The 19,770-nt window shown below is 40.1% G+C and overlaps 1 protein-coding gene across 2 annotated transcripts in view; it reads left to right on the top strand.

Annotated features, from left to right (window-relative positions):
• The first annotated feature begins 12,390 nt into the window (after nucleotides 1–12,390).
• Nucleotides 12,391–19,770, top strand: part of gdpd2 (glycerophosphodiester phosphodiesterase domain containing 2) — a 16,795-nt gene continuing 9,415 nt past the window's right edge. Inside the window, exons 1-2 of one of the 2 annotated variants that reach the window (XM_080416106.1) lie at nucleotides 12,391–12,581; nucleotides 17,432–19,770. The exon at nucleotides 17,432–19,770 is cut by the window's right edge and continues 2,261 nt beyond it. The gene's annotated coding sequence lies outside the window, so the exon portion shown is untranslated. The remainder of the gene's footprint in view (nucleotides 12,582–17,431) is intronic. The other variant, XM_080416107.1, reaches the window with a different exon arrangement.

Raw genomic sequence — 19,770 nt, 5'->3', positions numbered from 1 at the left:
TAAAGACCAATGAAGTGACGTCTTCTTCCTGTTATTTTTGTTGTAATTTTTTTTATGGATGATGCTCCGATATATTTTATCTCTATGACGATACTGCCTCCTACAGTCCAAAACACAATGTGCAAATTGCCCCAATAATGCACTAGTAGTAGGCAGGCTACACCAGTGGTTCTCAACCTGTGAGTCAGGACCCACAGTCCCCACAAGAATGGGGGGGGGGACTTTTTTAATTACAAAAATTACTGCAATTTCTGCATCAAAAGTAATCAACAAACAAGCTATACTATAAAAACTGGTCAAACATTGGCCAAATTTAACTGTCAAATAATATAAGAATGAGGCAAACATTTTGAAAAGGCATTGTGAGTTTGCAGATCTGCTAATTTCACAATATTTATCTGTGTAACCGAGTCAAACTATGTAATGCCTCAACTCCTACAATTCCAAGTGCTTGTCAGGGTGGGGGCCCTGGGGGGGGGGGGGTCCCCAGTTCAAATATGATTATTTTGGGGGGTTGCGGCCTGAAAAGTTTGAGAACCAATGGGCTACACAATCAAATAAACAATTTAAATCAAATCGAACAGCTTCCTGATCAGCTCGTCTCTTTCCCTCACAATCTACCATAGCCAGCAAAACACGTGAAAATTATTAATTAATTATTAACTCATATATTAATTCATCATTAATTCCTGTAAATGAATGGTGAAGTCACTATATGACCTTAGTGGACATGTATACATTCATTACATGTCTAAAATACAACCAAGAAAACATGAGAGAACTTAATACAATAAGTTGAATTCTCTCTGTGTCAGTGGGAAGCTGTACATTTGTACTCCTTTCTCTGAGTGAAAAGCAGTGGTGGCAAAAGGTAGTCAAAATCTTTAGTTTTAGTAGGGTAAGTGATCTTTTTTTGTTAAAATAAGTGTTGAATAGCTCCCTATCTCTGGTTGGCCACTCTAACCACAAGGCCACTGCCTCTAACCTATCTGCCATGCAGCTAGCGGACTTGGCAACACTGATGACAACTTGTTTTTATTGGCGGGTGGCTGTATATGTGTCTCCTCTGCCCCTCTGCAGTTTGTCCCTGTGTAGCCCCTGCCCCCTCTTCAGTTTTGTCTTCATCCACCAATCCCCTGCAATCAACCCCATCCCCCTGGGACCACGTTCCTACCTTACTCCCTGCCCTGATCGCCCTCAGTGGACTCACCTGCAGGTGCCAGCTTAGCTGTGCTGTGTTCTCAAACAAGCTCAAGAGTAAGACTAGAGTTCATTCCTTGCCGGTTCATTGTCGTTTGTTGCCTGTTATGTTTGCCGTTCTGTGTTTGCTTTAGCTCTTCTGATCTAAATTTAGAGTGATGTTTGTATTCCCATAGTCCTTGTGTGTGCTTGTGTTGTGTTTTGTATTGTGTTTAAAGTCTTTGAAGACTTTAAACACAAGAAACGAAACCAAGTAATAATAATAAAAATAATAATAATAGTTTGAATGTATATAGCGCCTTTCATGAACCCAAGGATGCTTTACATCAAAAAGTAGGACATTAAACAATCGTTTAATGTTCTAGTTGGTTTCCTGCGTTTGTCTGAGTCCTGAGTTCTTGCAATTGGGTCCTGTCCTCGTGACAGTGTAATGGCAATTAGTTGTATTGAAAATATAGTATATGAAAGATTTATCTGATTTAACTCATTTAATAAACATGGGATAAATTGTCCATAAGCCATATCAACAGTATTTTATTCAGTAGGCTACCCCTAGAGGGGGCTACCCCGAAGTACCCATTTCTTACAATAACCATTCGTTTCTAGGAATGGTCTTACAATAACCATTCATAGAAACACTATGGACTAATCCTCCACAGCACCTTATGCATTCAAGTTCAAGTTCAAGTTCAAGTTTATTATGTCCCAAATTGGGCAATTTATGTTACAGCAGATAGTAAAGAAAGTAAGAAACTCCAACACACAGTAAACATACATACACAAGACACACATAGACATAGACTAGACTTCAGTACAGCCCCAACCAATTGATTGATTGATTGAATTGATTGATTGAAATTTTTATTAGGCAAAAGAATGTAAAACAACACAGTTACATTTATAATGCTTTTGTCTAAAAGGTCCGGCCAAAAAAGTCCTTGCGGACTTGTTTCCGTTGGGGTCCTTGAATTAATTTAATATATAGTTATATATATATAGTATATATAGTTGCTATATAGTAGCAACCAAACAGTTCAAAAATCAACATGAAAGAAAATACAGATAATACAGAAAAAAATACCACTATGTACAAAAAAAAGCATGAAAAAATAAAAAAAATATGTACAAAAAAAATGGGGGGGGAGCATGGAAAAATAAAAATTATATACAAAAAAAGCATAAGGAAATAAAAAATCACACCCTGTGTGAAGTGGGCGGTGTCTTGCTAGCTAATCACAATACTGAATGGAGTCAACCAATCATGTACAAAAAATAAATACATTTATTGAAACACTCTTTATGATGGAAGAAACCATAACTTAAAAAAAACAAATGTATAGTTTTTTTAAGTTATGGTTTCTTATATAGGACTATGCACATGTGTCATGTGACACTGGCCAATCACAGTCCTGAATAGACTGTGATTGGCCAATCACGGTGCAGGGTTAGGCGGGGTACATTTTTGGCCAATCACAGCGCAGGATTTGTTGTACAAATATCCAAACCTCACTTATAGGGGCGGTTTCACCGCCCAAAAATATGTACAAAAAAGAGGAGGGGGGGGTCGTCTGTCTACAGGGAAACTGGTACTAGCTCCTCTTTAGGCCTCCAGAAAGATGAGTTTTTAGGGCTGTTTTGAATGAGCCCAGCGAACTGCATTTTTTGAGGGATGGGGTTAGACTATTCCATTCCTTGGTGGCTGTGCTATAGAAGGAGAATTTGCCCATGTTTGTTTTATGGGTGGGTGGTACCAGATTGTTGTTTACGCTCCCTATAGTTTTGTGGCTGTGGGTGTCACTAACTTTTTCGAGGTATTTATACAGATATACGGGTATAGGGGGCATTTCGGGCAAATCTGCATTTACAATTTTGAAGACCAGTCCCATTTTTAGTTGTTTAACCCTGTCTTCCACCCTGAGCCAGCCTAGGCTGGCAAAGTGAGTGGGAGAGAGGTGGGTCATGGGCCCCAGTCCGAGAAGTAGTCGAATCAGTTTGTTTTGGGAGGTTTGAAGCTTAGTCTTCAGTGACACTGAGGTGTTGGAGTACCAAGAGGAGCTAGCATAGTCAAAAAGGGGCTGAATCAGGGCCCCTGAGGGGGTCCTGAGGGCCTGAGGGTTGACAAAAGAGGAAACTCTGCCCATAAATCTGGTTCTCTGGTTTATTCCTTTGATCACCTTTGTTGCCATGCTTTCACCTGTCAGGTATTTGTCAAGAATACATCCCAAATAGGTAATCTCTTCTTTGCTAGTGATGATTGTGTCATCGACTTTGACCTTGAAGTCATTTACCTTCATTTTACTGAGGGAATGTTTGGTCCCAAATAGAATGGATTCAGTTTTCCCAAGGTGTAGTGACAGTTTGTTATCGGTAAGCCAGGTACGGATTTTTGAGAGTTCAGAGCTGAGAGCTTCCTCAACTTGCAACTTGTCCTCACCCGAGATCAGGAGTGCCGAGTCATCAGCGAACAGGAACAGTTTGCAGTTACAGGCAGCATTCATGTCGTTAATGTTAATTAATGATAAGAATTCATCAGTCAGACAGCACGTGCAGTCCAACCACCAGTAGATGTTATCTAATTTTAACGGATTTTTGTACAAGTGTGAGCATGTCTGTCTGTGACAGTTACTAGGCGTGAGATGAGTTTCCCAGAAGTGTCACAAGTTTCACTGTGACTGTCCCTAAAAATTGCAGTTCGGATGAATGTTCACCATCATGAAGTTCAGTGATAGAAACCTACAGCTGTCCTCTGATTATGAGTCAAGGACACCTGGGCATGGACATGTAAAAGGCCCCCACGTCCCTGGCATGGCAGGTAAACTGACTTTTAACCAACTAACAGCGCAATAATTCACCTGTACCTCAACAGGATTTACAGTACACATACATACAATTAATATATTATTTAAGATTTGCCTTCACCTGCATCTCAACAGGATATACAGCACAGGAACACTCAAAGCCAACAGCACCATGATTAGAAATAAACAGACAGAGCTTCTAATGATGTTGTTATACACTTGCTCTTTGGATTTCTCCCCACAGAGTTGAAGGGCCCATGTCATAGATGCTGAGAGCACTCACTTATTTATTTTTTTTCTGCAATAAACCTGCTTCCACATAAAGTCCTTGTCCTGATCATGTTTCCTTCGAGATTCGAAGGAAGGACTAAGGAAGCATGTGGAAGCAGGTTTTATTTGACTGGTTTTAAAGAGTGAAAGTTGTTAGAGAATTTTGGCTACAATGAAACTTGCTTCTGCATAGAATTTGTCATGATGCTTCCTTCGAATCTCAAAGGAAATGCCAGGACTCTTTTTAAAATATATTTTTGGGCTTTATTTGATAGTACAGTGGAGATTGACAGGAAATGGGGAAAGAGTCGGAGAGTTACACGTAGCAAAGGTCCACGGGGCTGGGGAATGGAACCTGGGACTCGCTGTCAGGTTGCATCAGTGCCTATATGGCCTATAATAATAATAATAACTTTATTTATATAGCGCCTTTCTAGAACAAGTTACAAAGTACTTTACAATAACAACAGTTAATATACGATACAAATCAGAAATGAATTGCATAAATAGTACAACAGTTCATCATATAAGAAAAAGCTGTGCGATTGAGGTGAGTTTTTAGTAGAGACTTGAAAGACGACACTGAGTTTGCCAGCAAAAGCCTGGTCGCCCTTTCTGACAAGGCGAGACTTAAGTACCGTCAATAAGGCCCCTTTTTTGCACTGGCAGATTCGTCTGGTTTCCAGGCTATGCCTTAACCACTCTGCCATCGGCACCCCTTTTTGCAGTCACATTTTATAAACAAAACTCACTGATGAGCAACAGAAGAGAGGGGGTGCTGACAATAAAACACACACAAAACAACAACAACAATAAAACAATAAACGTGTGAGGTGAGCACCCCAAGGCATGTAGGAAAGTCTTGTCGTTCCAGCTGAGGTGCTGGCCCAAATATGTGGTCCACTGGGATCCGTAGCTCTGTGGTCCATGGCTCTCTCCCAAACATGAGAGCGAGTGGAACTGAATATTTAGACTCTCTACCAGTGGTCAGAGAGGATGGTGAACTGTATACCAAGGTGAGATTAAAACCCTTTCTACCAGCCGTTGCTCTGGTGTGCAGAGGGGAAGTCCTCATCTTTTCTACTCTCTCTGCGAGTCTGCGACAAACCTCCCGGAACACTTGGACCTCGAAGTATATACTGTTAGATAGTGTTTATGTAGACGTCATATAGCATTGTGTGTTTGGACCCTAAAATATGAAGTGTTTACCAAATGTCGTGGGAGAAAAAGGTCTGTGGCATGTATCACGTTTGGGTTGGAGTGCCCGGCCAAGCCAGATGCATTATCAAACCCCTAAGCTCTGAAATAGTGGTCAGGAACTGATTCCCTGGTAGAGTATTTTATTTGCAGTTTCTTCTCTGACTGCCAGCAGAGAGACTGTGATGTCCACTTGCCCTGAACCTATGATCAGATAGAACTGTGATACAGAGGTCTACACATTGCAATGCAGTCGCTCTCATGTTCAGGAGAGAACTTCGTAACAAATGGACAGGGCCGTGCTGTGCTTGTGAAACTGTCCAACATGGATGGTATCCTTCCTTATATCGGATAAGAAGAAGAAAGTCTGCACACTGTTCTCAAGCTCTAAAAAAACATACATTTTATTTATGCAACGTTTCGACCTTCTAATAATAAAAAGATATTTGCCTGATGAAGACCTAGAAGGTCGAAACGTTGCATAAATAAAAAGTACGTTTTTTGGAGCTTGAGAACAGTGTGCAGACTTTCTTCTTGTTATCCTTGATTCTTCCCTTGATGTCCAGCACCTGGCCTAAATGCAAGCGTGGGATGTGCACACAATTCTCTCTGTGAACTGAATCCTTCCTTATATCAAAATTGGCTTAAGGGCGGACCGGCGGGCCGTGGGCGGACGTGTGGACCACGTTGTCACGCTCATGTCACCATGACTCAGCAATAACCATATTCCCAATGCAGCTACGCCCAAATATGGAGTGTGTTGTCTAACCTCAATGTGTCGTCATGGCATCAGGCACAAACAAATCAGTCTGTATATGGGCGCAAAAGGGGGCATGCCCATATATGGGCATATACTGATGACATCAGGGATCTCCATATGGGCATAAAAGGGACAAGGACTGATAGATAAAGAGATCTTCGTATGGTCATATCAGTCGGATCGGTGGTGCAACGTAGGTGTAAGGGCCCGTAGCGGTCTGAATCTCTAGTATTATAAACTTTGGCAATTATAATAACCGGGGCACTTCAGGGGCCAATAAGACTTCAGCTGGGGCTGATGCCCACTGGCAGGCCAATATTAATCATGAAAAGTATGATATAACATTTTTCTTTTCTCCAGTGGACATTTTTCATACATTTGCTTCTAGTCTGGAGTTTTTGTGTTGTTACAAATATATAAGTTTTTCAATACATCTGAATATTTGCAACACATTTGCTGCACTATTGATACTGTACCAGCCATGCCTCCTTCTACGTTATTCTATCTTCTTAGGGGTGGCAGTGGCTCAGGGGTAGAGTGGCCGGTAGAGCGGCCGGATGGAAGCCGTGAGGTTTCCAGTTCGACACCGGGCTCCCCCAGAAGAGTTAGTGTCGAAGTGTCCTTGAGCAAGGCACTGAACCCCTAATTGCTCCCGATGAGCAGGTTGGTGCCTTGCATGGTTTCCTCCGCCATGTGTGCGTGAATGGGTGAATGTAATGCACAGTCTTTGTAAAGAAAGCGCTTTGGATAAAAGCGCTATATAAATGCACCATTTACCATTTTCTGCATAGTGGGCACGCGCGCGCACACACACAGCAGAGAACTACTTTTACTGCTATTTAGCACTGTTTATATTTAGTGTGAGATATGATCTACTGGTCCACAGATTTCAACATAAAGTTGATGATAAAATGTACCACTTCTGTAACTTGGTCACTTCTCTCTTACTTTATATTTTGTAATCAGTTTCCTCTTTGTAATCAGTTTCCTCCCATTACGTGAAAAAAGGCAAGTACTATTCAGACAAAATCTACAAACATTTGCATTATCTCAAGTGGCTCGCTCATTACCGACAAGCAATTGGTAGCGGACTGTTTTTTTTTTTAAAACTCTTTATTTTTCAGGGTTTTATCAGACATACATGCATACATACATAAAATCAAAAAGTACAAAAAAACAATAGAAAAACATCAGTAAAAATAAAAATATAAACATACAAAAAAAGAACAAGAGAAAATAAAAAGAGGTCGTGGGAGCATTTGGTACCAGTAACAAGATTGAAATATGAGGACAACCAGGATCATCAGAGATCTGGCACGCTATCTAAATAGTCCAGCCATTTCCCCCATCTTTTTTCACCCAACTCCTTTTGGAGCCTCAAAGAGTAGGTCGGTAGCGGACTGTTTTAACAGTTTCTTCACCACAGTTGCAACCCAGTTGGTAAACAAACTCCCCCAGCATTCAGGTCTGTATGGCCCAGACCACATTCAAGCTCACTAACTAGGGGCTAAAAAAGATTCCTTCTCATTCAAACCTGTAATGATTGATGATGTGCAAAACAAACTCCTCGCCCTACAGCCCAACAAGGCCACCGGCCTTGACAACATCCCCACCAGATTCCTCAGAAACGCAGCCCACGTTACAAACTTATCCATCAGTCAGTGTCACGTCCCACAAGAATTCAAGTTGGCAAGAGTAATCCCTCTATATAAAAAAGGAAGCAAACTAGATCCTGGCAACTATAGGCCTGTTTCCATCCTTTGTTCCATCTCAAAGGTTATAGAGCGATCAATCCAAGAACAAATCAACAGCTACCTCGGCGAGCGTGAACTGTTGTTTGAATTCCAATCGGGCTTCAGAACATCCCACTCCACTGACACATGCCTACTGTATTTGACCGACTACATCAAACGTGAGGTAGACTCGGGCGGGCAAGGTCATGCTGGACCTCCAAAAGGCGTTTGACACTGTAAACCACTCAATTCTACTTGATAAGCTGAGGGCGATTGGTTTTGATTGCACATCACTAAATTGGATGAGATCTTACTTGGAGGGAAGAGAGCAAGTGGTTGACATCAACGGAACCATGTCCTCATCCCTCCCGGTGAGCTGCGGGGTTCCTCAAGGCAGCATTCTAGGGCCGTTACTGTTCCTACTATACATTAACGACATGAATACTGCCTGTAACTGCAAGCAAACTGTTCCTGTTCGCTGATGACTCGGCACTCCTGATCTCAGGTGAGGACAAGATGCAATTTGAGGAAGCTCTCAGCTCTGAACTTTCCAAAATCCGTACCTGGCTTACCGATAACAAACTGTCACTACACCTTGGGAAAACTGAATCCATTCTCTTTGGGACCAAACATTCCCTCAGTAAGATGAAGGTTAATGACTTCAAGGTCAAAGTCGATGACACAATCATCTCTAGCAAAGAAGAGATTACCTATTTGGGATGTATTCTTGACAAATACCTCACAGGAGAAAGCATGGCAACAAAGGTGGTCAAAGGAGTAAACCAGAGAACCAGATTTATGGGCAGAGTTTCCCATTTTGTCAACCCTCAGGCCCTCAGGACCCTCTCAGGGGCCCTGATTCAGCCCCTTTTTGACTATGCTACCCCTCTTGGTACTCCAACACCTCAGTGTCACTGAAGACTAAGCTTCAAACCTCCCAAAACAAACTGATTCGACTACTTCTCGGACTGGGGCCCATGACCCACCTCACTCCCACTCACTTTACCAGCCTAGGCTGGCTCAGGGTGGAAGACAGGGTTAAACAACTAAAAATGGGACTGGTCTTCAAAATTGTAATTGCAGATTTGTCCGAAATGCCCCCTATACCCGCTTATCTGTCAAAATACCTCCAAAAAGTTAGTGACACCCACAGTCACGAAACTAGAGGGAGCATAAACAACAATCTGGTACCACCCACCCATAAAACAAACATGGGCAAATTCTCCTTCTACACCACGGCCACCGAGGTATGGAATAGCCTAACCCCATCCCTCAAAAAATGCAGTTCGCTGGGCTCATTCAAAACAGCCCTAAAAACTCATCTTTCTGGAGGCCATAAGAGGAGGTAGTACCAGTTTCCCTGTAGACAGATGACCCCCCTCCCCCTTTTTTTGCCAGACCCAGAGGGTCGGCCAACATGAGGCTTTGTCCCTATTTCGTCCATATATGGGGATAAATGTCTGTCCATTTGTCCCCCTTTCGTCCATACATGGGCATAGACACAGGCTGACACGTCATGTGAAGTCCGGCTTAGCCGTGACGTAGTGCTCTGATCTTATAAAGTACTTATTCTGGGTCTGGCAGAACCAGGTCTCCTGGTCTTGTTTGTATATACTTTTATTTTATTTTTCATGATGCTTTTTTTGTACATCTTTTTTCTCTGTTTCTTATGTTGATTTGAACTGTTTGGTTGCTACTATATATGTCTATGAAATTAATTCAAGGACCCCAACGGAAACTAGTCCGCAAGGACATTTTTGGTTGGACCTTTTAGACAAAAGTATTATAAATGTAACTGTGCTGTTTTACATTCTTTTGCCTAATAAAATTTTCAATCAATCAATCAAACTATCAAAATATGAGAGTTTCATAAGCCATGTACAATACTGGTTTGTAAAACAGACCTTAGGGGTCTTGCCCTTTAATTTGTATTTATTTTATTGTTTTTATTTGTATTTATTTGATTGACAATTATGAGCTTTCACTACAAATGGGCCGCTGTAATATGCCCTGGCTGACTTTTGTGTCCAGTCCACCCATAACCTGAAGTTGGTGATAAAATGTACCACTTCTGTAACTTGGTCATACACAGCAGTTTCATAAGCCCGTGCAGGCACATACTGAATGGTTTGCAAAACGAATAACCTAATTTACAATTTAGGCATTTAGCAGACGCTCTTAATCCAGAGCGATTTACAATAAGCAAGGTAAACAAACACATACCTGTACATCAAATGCACAGTGTAGTGCCTCAGTAATCTAGGATCATACTGTATAGGTCAACCAAGAACCTAGCACCAGTCTAAGTAAACTCAAAAAAGATTCTTAGGGATTATCTATAAATCATTATCATTCCTATTTTTAAGTACCATATACATTATGTAAACTTTTGCTTGAATGGGTCGACATTGTTTAATTCGCTGTTTTCTAAATTTGCTACTGTCCTCCATGCAGTGGGGGTGGTTGTGTTGGGTGGTAGTTTTTCTTTGCTAATAATATGTCGGAACTTCATGCCTATTTTCAGTCCAAATAAAGATATCAACAATATCTTGTGACTCTGAGGACCCCCTAGGGGTCACGGACCAACTGTTGAATACCCATGTATTAGGGAGTCCCTGCTTCATCTCTGTCAGCTAAGGGGTCCTTGGCCTGAAAACCGTTGGAAGACCCCTGCTCTTTACCAATGATAACTATCAGAATAAAGAGTCATTTTACATTTATTTTAACAAAAAATAAAATATAATAAAAACTTACACCACCTTTAACTTTATGGAAAAGTTTTTCATAGGCTAAGGAAGAACTGATTAAAATGTTATGCTAATTTGGCCAAAAGGGGCATGGCCTATTACAAAAAGGTGAATAACTTCAAAAATAACCAAAAAACGTATTACTTAACTCCACGTTACACCACAACTTTGACACAAGGTTTGTCATAAGGCCAACGGATAACCACCCACATTTTAAAAAATCGGGCGTGACCTATGATCCTACATTAAAATTGCGTCAACGGTGGATGGTGGGACAACGTCACAAACGTAATATCCGGACTTGTGAGGCGCACCATTGCACCTCCCTTCAGAGGACCCCAACAGGTAACATCACCAACACATTATCGAAGGGACCGCAATGGAAACAAGCTGTAAGCTTTTTTGCGTTATCGTTGGGTCAGATGTATGTTACATTTCATGATCAATAAAGAAAGAAAGAAATCAATCAATCAATCAATCAAAGGGCCATATGAGATCCTGAAGGAACATAGGGCTGACTGAGGGAACATCGGGTCTAATTTGGGATGGGGGAACATAGGGCTGCATGAGGGTACATAGGACCTAATTCGGATGAATTTTTACCAGCTAGCTCGAAGAGCGGCTGGTCTCTGAAGAGACAGAGCACTAGATCATTGGCTGTCCTTTAAGCCAATGGGGAGACAGCCCATACTCTGAACAGCGGTCTCGTCCTCCCATGCTATATGGCATTATAACTAGAGATGGTCACCCCTCCCCCTCTACACACACACGGTGCAGGTGCAGGAGGAGAACTACTGGTCTCAAAGTGAAGTTGTTAACGGATTGGGGCAAAACAAAGCCTAACGGATCGGGGCAAAACAAAGCGTGCAGCTAGCTGATACACATGACGTGTCATGTCTTGTTTTTTTAGGCATTGATGGAACATAGCCAGGGCTGAGGGAACATAAGGCTGAGGGAACATAGGCATGGTGACCCCATTTTGACGGCCCTTTGTCATAGATGCTTACTTAATTTCAATGAATTGATTGATTGATTGAATACTTTATTAGCAGTTTGCAACAAAAAAAAGCACAGGAAAGTAGGCTACAGTTCAATACAAGGTCTGCATTGCAAAGAGGATTATACCCAAGAAAGCACTATGGCTTGTTTCCATTGGGAAACCTGAATGTCTTCTATAATTAATATAGAAGACATCCTGAAATAATGGTAGATGTTTAGATTTTACTGCTATCTCATTTTTCCTTGCTTCCTTCCAGGACAACTTAAGTGAAAAGTGTCTCATCTTACCCACTCTGATGATTTGAGTACAATGGACCACAATGGAATTCAAGCCCATGGGGCTTTTTGTGTTATCCTTAGCCATGGTTCACATGACGCTAGTCTGTCACAAGCATGTTTCAGGGCTACATGTTATCCTTTAAGCATCACGTTTTGACTGTAGTACTTGTACTGTTACCAATCATCTGGTTAATAGTATCCAATCAATCAATCATTATCAACCAAACAATCAACCAATCAACCAACCAATCAACCAATCAATCAACCAATCAACCAAACAATCAATCAAATTGCATCATTATTTTCAACCATTCCATCAGTTACTCAGTAGACTTCCCCTTTCTTGCTAACTAGGTTTTGCCTCCGCCCCTCCCCCGTGCACTGGCTGCACCTCGTGAACTGAACGCACACTCAGTCGCACACCCATTCATCAGAGCCATTCACATGCCGTGCACGGATTTACTTTTCAAAAGAGTAGAATGGATATGAGAAAGTGAAGGCAAAGACCGTTCTGGATCCACAGGCTCAAGGCGAAGAAATATCTGTGGTTGGATAGAAGCTGCACCTGAAGGACATCAAAGCGACGCGGCGTTTTCAGGTCAATTGATATTAAGCCTTCATTTGGTTGTTTCTGCCAGGCATATATATTTAGAAACAGAATGTCAAAAACAGATGGAGAGAGCGAGTCAGGCCGATGCAGACACACACAGTGGTGGAAAAAGTAATAAAGAAGAATTCTTAAGTAAAAGTATCAATTCTGCAATGTATAAATACTCTGTTACAAGTAAAGTCCGAAATTAAAAATGCACTTGAGTAAAAATAGAAAAGTATTGGCATCAAAATGTACTTAAAGTACCAAAAGTAAAAGTACTCAGAATGTTCCTTTTCACAAGTGTTCAAAAATGTATATTTGTACACATTGTATATTTGTGTATTTGAAAATAGCAGATCTATAATAGCCGAAGTAGCGTACATGCTTATGCATGTTTTGTAATAATCAAAATCTACATTGTAACTAGTAACTCAAGCTTTCAAATAATTGTAGTGGAGTAAAAGTACAATATTTGCCTCTGAGATGTAGTGAAGTAGAAGTAAAAGTGCTGAACATTTAAAATAATCCAGTAAAGTGAGAGAGAGAGAGAGAGAGAGAGAGAGAGAGAGAGAGAGAGAGAGAGAGAGAGAGAGAGAGAGAGAGAGAGAGAGAGAGAGAGAGAGAGAGAGAGAGAGCAATTAAACTGAATAGAAAATCTGTTGCACTGTAACTTAATTTAGAATATTAATGTTAATATATTATTTTCCATTCAGGGGGAAATGTATGATTGATTATGTATGATCATGTCCATTGTCTCAGTCTATCTTATCAGCTTGTGTTTAAAATGAAATTATGAGGGTTTTTTTTGCCCTTGTGGCAAAAGGTCACCATGGATGCAAGTGCATAGGATGACAATGCTGGTATAAAAAGAAAGCACACTTTTGATTGATTGATTGATTGATTGATTGATTGAATACTTAATTAGTCAGAAATGTAAACAGCACGTGCTACAGTAAGACATTAAGGCTAAAAGGATAACACAAAAAAGTCCTGGAGACTTTCTTCCATTGTGGTCCTTGACGTCAACCAACTCACAATCACAACGCTGATAATGAGTTGGGTGAGGTCAAAGTAAAGATACACATTCATTTCATGAAAAAAGAACAATGATAATTTGTTAAAGCCTTGGGCTAAGGCTGTCAAACACTGTATGCAGAACACTTTGCAATGTGTTTCCGTGTTAACTTTCTCCAAGTCAGCAACACATAGATAGATTAATTATTCATTCATCAAGTATTTGATTAACTTAGCTTTTCTCATTTTGCAAGCCATTGACATTCATAATGTAGGAAATGTTTTGGCAAAAATATGAATTTTGGGAGTAAAATGGCTATTATATTTCAAATCTTGACCTGGCCTGTTTCTTCTTTGTTTTCTTCAGATATCAGTGTGCCTTGCCAAATAGCAACTAGAGTAGGCTACTGCGTCATGCATTGCAATTTAACTGACTTTCTAATGATTCAGAGTGCAGAATGTCTGCATCCATTTCTGTTGTGCAGTGGTGGAAGATTTATACTTGGGCTTAATTAAGTAGCACTACAACAGTGTAAACACACTTGTTACAAGTACATTTTGCATACAAAATCTTACTTACGTAAATGTTAAAATCAAAATATACTTATGGTAAAGTATTAGGCTATTTATGCATTTCAGAATATGTTATTGGCATTAATTAATCATTATGGTGTTCATCACTTTAATATTGAAGCTGTAGATGGAGCTCATTTGAATTAATAGCCTATATAATGCTGGGTAGCTTAACCTATAAATATTTTATACTTTATTAGTTGATATATAATTTGTATTAATAATCAATATCTGCAAATTAGCAAGAAACTAAAGCTGTCATGTAAATATAGTGGGGTAAAAAGTATAATATTTGCCTCTGAGATGTAATGGAATGTAGCACTCTAGCACAGTATAAAGTAGCCTATAAAAATGGAAATACTCAAGTAAAGTAAAAGTGCCTCAAAATTTTGTATAGTAGTACTCGAGTAAAAGTAGAGTTACTTTTCATTACTGGTAGTGTATGCCACATGAAATCTGTAAGAAAGGGGAAGACTTGTGTTTGTGTGACCTCCTCATTTTGCATGACTGCAAAGCCAAGCAAGTGTGTACAGGCCACCGCAAAACCACAGCAAGACCACAACAAAACCACAGCAAAGCCTTTGCAAATAGGTTTTTAGCCCTACATTGAACCCTATTGCAGTAAGTTACATCTTAAGCTTACGTGGGAGATTTTCACTTCACATGATTGTGTCACAACCCCAGTATCAGGATGAATGTTTACCACTGAGTCATCATTACTGTATCACATGTGACATGTGATACAGTAATGATGACTCAGTGGTCTTCTTAGAAGTCCAGGTGGCACTGGCAACTAAACTAACCTGTAGTGAGCCAAGCTTCAATCAGTTTTATCCATGTTCTTCCACTCCTACACACTACAGTTCATGTTTAGTCCTGTTCAAACATGCACTGATTTTGGTCACTAGTAGTCAGTCACCTAATCTTAATGTAATTATTTTCAGAAACCCCATAGTTTATTACACGCACGCACGCACGCACGCACGCACGCACGCACGCACGCACGCACGCACGCACGCACGCACGCACGCACGCACGCACGCACGCACGCACGCACGCACACAGACAGACAGACAGACAGACAGACAGACAGACAGACAGACAGACAGACAGACAGACAGACAGACAGACAGACAGACAGATACACCTGAACAGATCAAATCAAACTTTATTGACCAAAGTCAATAGATAGATATACCTGTACAAATAGCAGTAATACTAGACAAAAACATTTCCCCTTTAAGTTATTGTCTCAATCTAATAACAATACTTAGCTTTGAATTTAACTTTGTATACCTGCAGGCCTGGTTGAGTCTTAAAGAAACTCACTTATCCTTAGGCTTAGGTGTTGTCAAATAGAGTGCTGGCTGAAAGCCATATCATATCAAGTCAAACAAGAAGTTGAAGTTTCAATATTTCAACACTTTTTTATATGTTGCAACAGGTGATGAATGGAAAATACATTTATCTTCCCTGTTCCTGTTAATTGACGCAAACTATGCAACTGGGATTCTTTTAAGCCTCAACCTGTTTATCAAGCCTTCATGCTAGCCTATCACTTAGTTACAATGGCAATAGTTTCTTTTTCAAATGTATGCACAATTAATTGTCATTTTCTCCAACTAACATGTTAAATGTCCTTTCGTAACTGCAGTGGTGGAAAAGGTACTCACATCAATACTGCCATGTAGAAATACTTTGTTACAGGTAAAAGTACAAAAGTATTGGTATCAAAATGTACTAAGTACAAAAGTAAAAGTACTCATTATGCAGAATGTTCCATTTCACAAGTTTTCAAAATTTATAAAAAATTTGAAAAAAGCAGATCTACAAGCTCACGATGCAACGCATCGTGAGCTTGTAGATCGGCTATTTTCAAAAGGCCGAAATGTATATAGGGCTGAAGTGGGTATAATGCATGTTTTGTAATAATAATCAAAACCTACAAAGTAACTAAAGTTTTCAAATAATTGTAGTGGAGTAAAAGTACAATATTTACCTCTGAGATGTTGTGGAGTAGAAGTAAAAGTACAGAAAATTTGAAATACTCCAGTAAAGTAAAAGTACCTCAATAATGTACTTAAGTACTGTACTTGAGTAAATGTACTTAGTTACTTTACACCGCTGCGTAACTGTGTGTACAAATGGAACCATATGGACCCTTACGTGTCGATTTAGTTCCACTGAGGATGTTATTGTGTAATGACACGCCCCATACCCCAACTCCACCCCTCCACCCCCCTCCAACGAGGTACCCCTCCTCATTACCCCCACTCTTCTCGTGCCTGTCTCTGTGTGTGACCATCCGCTGTGAGGGAAAGGCTCCATTAGTGTGACTTAACACTCTGGCCTGTCTACACTTTCCTCTCAAAGACCCTGTGGTGTCAGCCATTGTAACATGTGCCAGTGGCTAAACCCCACCCTCGCACAGAGACTACAGATGGATTTGTATTGAGCAGGGACTGCCCTGGTAAGCCAAGGCAAGACAAGGCTGTTTGTATAGCACAATGGCAATTCTATGTGCTTTAAAATAGGCATAATATTAGCATTTTGTACCATATTTGTGGTGGCTATGGCAGACTATTTCCTTCCCACTAATGTATTTGTTTGTTTGTTTCAGATTATTATGCACATTGTTGATAAGATGTTAATTATTGGTGTCATTCTAAATGTTGTATTTTGAATGCATTAAAAAATATCTCGATAGTTGGTAGGAGTGCTTGAATAATAATAATAGCTCAGATTTATATAGCGCTTTTCCAAGTACCCAAAGTCGCTTTACATAAAGAAAAGGAAGGAACCAACTTTATTAAAGTGCATGAAATCTAAAATAGGGTAACTGCCTAGAATGAAAGGTACATCAATGAATCAGATGCCTTTTAGAGTACAGAGTTCCCTGCATTAATTATGGATATTGAAATCTTTGAGAGAGAGAGACAAATCGGGTGATAGCGACCTATCAGTCTTCCTGTTCTCCAAAATATCAAAATCGGTGCCTTTAAAAAAAACATATAGAATGACCTCTAATTGAACTTCAGAGCAGAGGAGAGCAGGAACCTCTTTCCTCACACAAAGTTTTCAGAGAAAAGTGTTCCCCACACGCACGCTGTGATTTTGACCTCATCCACCGGCAACCTGAGCCTATCAGGTGTCCAGGCTACACAAGACACTCTGTAAAATCCTGCTCTAAGCGTGTACAAACAGAGCCTTTTTTGTCCACTATCGGAGTTAAATTAACACTGAGGATCTACTGTGCTCTTTCTTAACAGTGAATTAGGAGAGAAGAAGCGATGTCAACAGACAGCAGCTATTGCATGGATTGCTGCAGGGGTCTATGTAGGGGTCTATATAGCTGCAGCTGGAGGCAGAGTGAAAAGGAGAAAACAGGGACTGAAACGGAGACTGAGAAGAGAAGGGTAAGTATTTATTGCCATGAATGTGTCCGGGGTCAGATTACTTTGAAATGTAGTCGGTTAATGAATACAATTATATGGCAATGTTAGTAATTATTAATGTAATCCCTTGGATTACAAAGACAATTTGAGGCTACTTCACAACTATTTCAAAGTAAACCATTTTTTATTTTAATCAAATATGTAATAGTGAAACTGGGCAGAAGTCGGCCATCCCACCCATGACCCAAAATTGCGTTATAAAACAAAACGCCAGACGCCAGAGGTTAAATTCAAACATTTTATTTGGTCAGTTCCATCTTGCCCTCATCTTCTCATCATTACGTAAGGGTTATTTTAACCAGAACATTATACCACCCATCTCCACTTCCATCAGGCTCACAGAGGCACAATAAAATCACAGAGAAGGCCATTACATATTGCATGAAGATATGGCACCGCTAAGCACAATGAGCAATAAAGACAGAGTATGATATAAAACATATTTTTCCACCACAAATCATCATGAATAATGGTGATGAATAATCGTGATCACAATATTACGTCCAACGACGACGAGTCAAATCACCGACACTGGTGCCAGGAGAACAACCTGGCAACAAGACCAAGATGCTGATTGTGGACTTCAGCAGGTCGAGGCGAGAGCCCAGACATTTTGCTGATGAAGGCCTGAGTAGCCGAAACGCGTCCGTTTGTCAGAGACTGCAGCTGCGGTAAATACAAAAATTAAAAGAAAAATGATCTTGTGAGCGCAGACTGTTCCTTTATAGACAATTCTATAACAGCACCACTGAGAGCATCCTGACAAGCAACACCACCGCCTGGGAACTGCACATCTCTCGACCGCAAAGCACTACAGAGGCTGGCGCGGACAGCCCAGCACATCGCAGGAGGTCGGTTTCCCTCCCTCCAGAAATATACTCGAGAAAAGGTGTGTAGCCATGGCTGAGACAATCATCAAGGACACTCATCACCCCAGCCACAATCTGTTCATAACTGCTGCAACCACGGCCAGAGCGATACTGGATAATCAGAAGCCACAACACCAGAGTCCAGACTTCTGAACAGTTTGTACCTGCAGCAATCAGACTGCTGAATAAGCACTACGCCTAGTTGCCATGCAGTATTGCCTTTTAATCAGACTGTGATTTTATTTTATATAAACATGCTACTTTTGTATATGTTCCCCCTTTCTTTTCTATTTTCTCTTCCCTTTTTACTGCAATGTTGATAGCTCGCACAAAGAATTTAACCCACTCTTTTACTTTAGCACTTAGAGATTTGTTTCAAATGTAAAGTGCAATATAATTGTATTATTATTATTATTACTTTGTACCTGATTACATTTTTTCATTTGGTTAAGCAAAATAATTGGTATTATCATTCTAGCCAAAATCGTGCAGTCCTATGTCAAAGGTCAAAATATTTTATCAAAGAACATACTGCACATATTAAAAGACGAGAATTAATAAAATGCTTTATTATTCAAAGTATAGAACAAATTTGTACTTAATTATTGCGGGAAAAAAACTAAATTGACCCTGCTGAGGATTCAACTATTTAATTATGCTCTTTAAGAATGTGTGAGATACACTACAACTATTCAAGTCCTGTGTGAGTCCTCTCTCATTATGTTTCTGTCTTTAAGGTTGTCCTGAATATGTAAATTATAACTACTGTATTATTCAAGAGAGAGCCATTTAGTCATTCCTCTGAGTTTATCAGCTCACACCAGTTATAGCTATTATATGGAATGTAAACTCTAAATGTTAGACTTCACCGTTGGAATATATGTAAACTTCAAAACTTTACATTTTTATGAACACTTTATTGCATATTTTTCTGAATAGGTTACGCTGTGATATACTCATTGATATTCAGAGTACATTTATTTTTAGTGTGAAAAAAGATGATCTGTCGATGTGTTGTCAGTTACCACCCAACCTTGAATGTTTATCTGATTGTACTGTGACAGGATGAAATGTTAATTTTATCTGCTGCTGCTCTGTGTAGAAGTAAACACTTGTATCTGGTGTTTGTTCAGCAACCTATTCCAGATGGTTCACAACTCAGACAATAGATCTGAAGCCCTCACTGAATAGGGGCGGCTTCAGGGTTTTCAGTTTTTCATGCCCTAGAAACTTTACAAAGCCCCTGTAATTGGGAATTAACATTCCGCCGGACTAAATGCAGTG

The sequence above is a fragment of the Gymnoscopelus braueri genome (genome assembly GCF_963280865.1).
Source record: "Gymnoscopelus braueri genome assembly, chromosome: 20".
Taxonomy (NCBI): domain Eukaryota; kingdom Metazoa; phylum Chordata; class Actinopteri; order Myctophiformes; family Myctophidae; genus Gymnoscopelus; species Gymnoscopelus braueri.
The sequence above is the reverse complement of the archived record's forward strand: the minus strand, read 5'-3'. Positions and strand labels throughout refer to the sequence as shown.